This window comes from Euphorbia lathyris, chromosome 2, assembly GCF_963576675.1.
Source record: "Euphorbia lathyris chromosome 2, ddEupLath1.1, whole genome shotgun sequence".
Lineage (NCBI taxonomy): Eukaryota > Viridiplantae > Streptophyta > Magnoliopsida > Malpighiales > Euphorbiaceae > Euphorbia > Euphorbia lathyris.
The window spans coordinates 51,586,252-51,589,945 of NC_088911.1; the positions used below are offsets into that span (position 1 = coordinate 51,586,252).

The following is a 3,694-nucleotide window of genomic DNA, read 5'->3' on the forward strand; positions in this document are numbered from 1 at the left end:
AGGTCCACTTGCAATATCAACGTCATCAGCTCATTATGTACTAACAGCAGCGGTTCTACTTGTAATAACGACAGCAGCAGTTCCTTCGCCAATATCAATGTCAGCTTGGACAGCTTCAACTATATCAGCAGCTTCTGCAAAAGAAACCATACCATCAGCAGCATCGCCAGTATCAGTAGCACTAAACACCTCCTCTAATGTTCGGCTTCCAAAAAAATGAGTCGGTTCTGTATTTACACGAACTGTGTCCCTGCTAACTTCCGTGATATCAGTATCCTCCGATCTAGAAATTGTTGCATCAGTTCCCATTCTGTTCTTTCCAACTGTCAAAATCGAACCACTCGATCTTCCTTGTCTTACTTCCACCTTTTTTTACACGTTTGAGCCTCCCTCCATTCTCTCACAAAACCAAAGGCAAAAATGATGACATCCATCGGAGAGCGATCCTTTTGGTTCCACAAGACATTATTTCTAGCTTGCCAAATAGCCCATAGTACAACAATGCCCTTTTCAGCTACTTCTGCACTAGAGTCTGCACACAGCTTCAACACCGAATCTTCTATTCTGTCCCATTCCTCTCCAAGGGGCGGCATATCACCTTTCAACCAACATTCTTTCGCATAATTGCATCCAGAGAATAAGTGTCACCGATGTTCAACATCATTAGGGCAAAGTAAGCAATTAATTGCTATTAGGACCCGTCTACCAGCTAGCCTGGTTCTGAGCGGCAGAATACCAGCCATGAGTTTCCAAGCAAACAATTTGATTTTAGGAGGAAGCTCTAGTTCCCAGACTCTCTTCCAGCATGTTTCCTCCAGAATCCCTTCTTTTCTCTCAGTCTGGAGTCGATATCCTGATTTGACCGTATACAGCCCGTCAATTGTATAGTGCCAGATAAGTATAAATTCAGATGTGTGGATTAAAATATAAGTATATAAAAATGCAAACAATTACATAGAATTTTTTTTGTTGAAGTGTTTACTTAGGTATGTTAAACCTAATTTATAACTAAAGATGAATTTTAACTATTTTCTGCAACCGAAAATGTATATTCATACCTATATTCATAAATTGTTGGTATATACATTACAAAATTTTTTATCAAACATAAAATCTTATTTAATAACTAAAAAAATATCATGAATCAACACATTTTTTTTTTTGGTTAGGGAATCAACACAATTGACCTTGTACCTACTATACTATGTCCACATATTTTAAATTAGCTCGGTCGTTCTCGTTCCTACTCGTCAATTGCCCCTCTTCTCAATTCTCACCGGGAAACCACCTTTCATCTTTGCCGTTAAATAAGAAATGTATTCCGGCTCCACTGCAGGATCCGCCGGCACAACTTTGAACCTACTTAAAACTCCGGCAACCACCCTCTTCATCTGCAAGAAAGCCATATCCTTCCCCAAACAAACTCTTGGGCCAGCCTGAAAAACTGGGTAAGTGTAAGCATCTCTCCCTACAAAATTCCATTTATCATTAACAAAATCTCTCTCAAGCCACCTCTCCGGTTTATAATCAGCCCAATCCAGTCCCCACAACTTCTCCAACCTTCCCATTGCATATGGATGATAAGTAACGTTTGATCCCCTCCTCACCGCCGTACCATCTGGCAAAACGTCGTCGCTTTCTGCTAATTTTGTGTCCGCCGGCACCGGAGGATACAGCCTCATGCTCTCACATAAAGAAGCATGAGTGTAAATCATGTCCTTCACTTCTTCAAATGCTGGCGTTTCTGATTTCTCTTTTATTTCTTCAACAACTTTAGATTCAATGTTTGTGTTTTTTGATAGAAGCCAGAAATACCATGTTAAAGCGGCGGAAGTGGTGTCGCGGCCAGCTAATATAAAGCTAATTACGATATCGGTGACGAAAGTTTCATCCGAATGGCCGGAGCTTAAGAATCGTGATAAAAGATCAACAGATTGATCAGTCGACGAGTTGTTCTTCAACTCTTCCTTCTTTTCCTTGACTAATTTTAAAGCAAAATCACGCACTTGAGAAACGGCTTGACGGAGTTTTCTTTCAGATCCGATGTTGAAAGCTCTTTTGATCTTCCAAAAGGTTAGAAACCTTTGGCTGCTAATTCTGACACTATCTTCAAACGCTTCAGCGAAGTTTGCTGGAGGCAAAGAAGGCAATAGATATGCAGGATCGTAACCAAAAGCAATTTTACAGATATTATCGAAAGCGAATCGCTGAAGAATATCCTGAAAATCAAGAACGGTGCCGTTTTGAGCGGCGGAGGAAAGAATTTGGGATTAAACGATCGGAAAGTTCAGTATCAACGACAGTCTCAACAAATTTGCGCAAAGATTTAGTGTTGAATTCGTGACTGGCGACTTGTCTCTGAAATTTCCAAGTATCCCCGTCGGTATTGAAAATGCCATTGCCGAGAAAATCAAAAAGCCTAGTGTGGGAAGGAATGCCTTTCTGGTAGAGGTGAAAATGAGACTTGAGCATATGTTGGACATTGGCCGGATTCCCTGTGACGATGGTACGGAGGCCGAAAGGGCGATTGATGAAGAATGTTGCAGAAGGTGAGTTTTGGATATTTTCAGTAATCCATTGGATTCGACGATCGGAGTTAGCTTTTAGAGCAAAATAGTGGCCGATTAAAGGGTATGATTTGGAGAGATAGGTTGAGGTTGAGGTTGAGGTTGAGGTTGATTTTCTGGAATTGAAATTGAAGAGGAAGAAGATAAGTGAAAGTAGGAAAATAGAAAGAGCAAGTTGAATTAAGATGAACATGATGATGATGAGATTTGAGAAGCACAAAGAATACATGTTCAACAAAGTCATTTAGTTATTTATACTGAAATTTTAGTATTATTCTATCTTATTACTATCTTATATAGTATTCCTGATATTTACATTTTCTATGATTTCTATTATAAAAAAAATTGAATTACCAGTCTTCTCTTTCCAGAATGCATTCACCCTTCTTTCTAGAATCAAAAGAAAAACTATAATGTAACCCTCTCAGATTTAGTTCAATTTGTTACGGTTTGTTGTTTATTGGTATCTAATTGAACACCAAAAACTCTATTTTAAAGTGAAAAGATAAATAAGATGATAAAAATGAGTAACCAACCACCCCTTAATTTAATTAGTCTAATTTTTATTTGCGCTCTTTCGGTTTCTGCTTTTTTTTCAATTCATATGCTTCCAATTTCAGCTTTCACTACGTCAAAATCCCCTTCAGACGATGGTTAAAAACCGTCATCCCGCGAGATATAAATCTGTCACGGGACTTACTGCCGTCTGTTGCCCCTTCAGACGATAGTTAGGTTCTGTCATGTGACGGTACGACACATGACATTATCCTATCTGTGTACTGTGATATTAATCTTTGTTACGATGCAGCTTATTTATTATTACCATCACCTTTAATGCCATCACATGATATACTAATAATTAAAACTATCAAGTTCACGTGTGAGAAATTGACATATTGAATTTCCGATGACAGTTCGTATAATAATTTCTGCCGTCATAGCTTGTTTTAGATGGCATAGGTCTCAATCAATCATATCAAAGGATTTGTTTTCAGATGACAGATTCGTTTATTTTAATGTCTTTTTTATTGTTCTTTATATGATATGTTTTAAAATTAAAATGTCACTTTTTGCCTTCTTCTTTGTATAGATTTCTGGTTTTTACCTGAATAATTAATATACTCAAA

At 38.0% G+C, this 3,694-nt stretch overlaps 1 pseudogene; it reads right to left on the minus strand.

Moving 5' to 3' along the window:
* Positions 1 to 1,078: 1,078 nt before the first annotated feature.
* LOC136218175 (cytochrome P450 94A2-like) lies at positions 1,079 to 2,875 on the minus strand (annotated as a pseudogene).
* Positions 2,876 to 3,694: the final 819 nt, after the last annotated feature.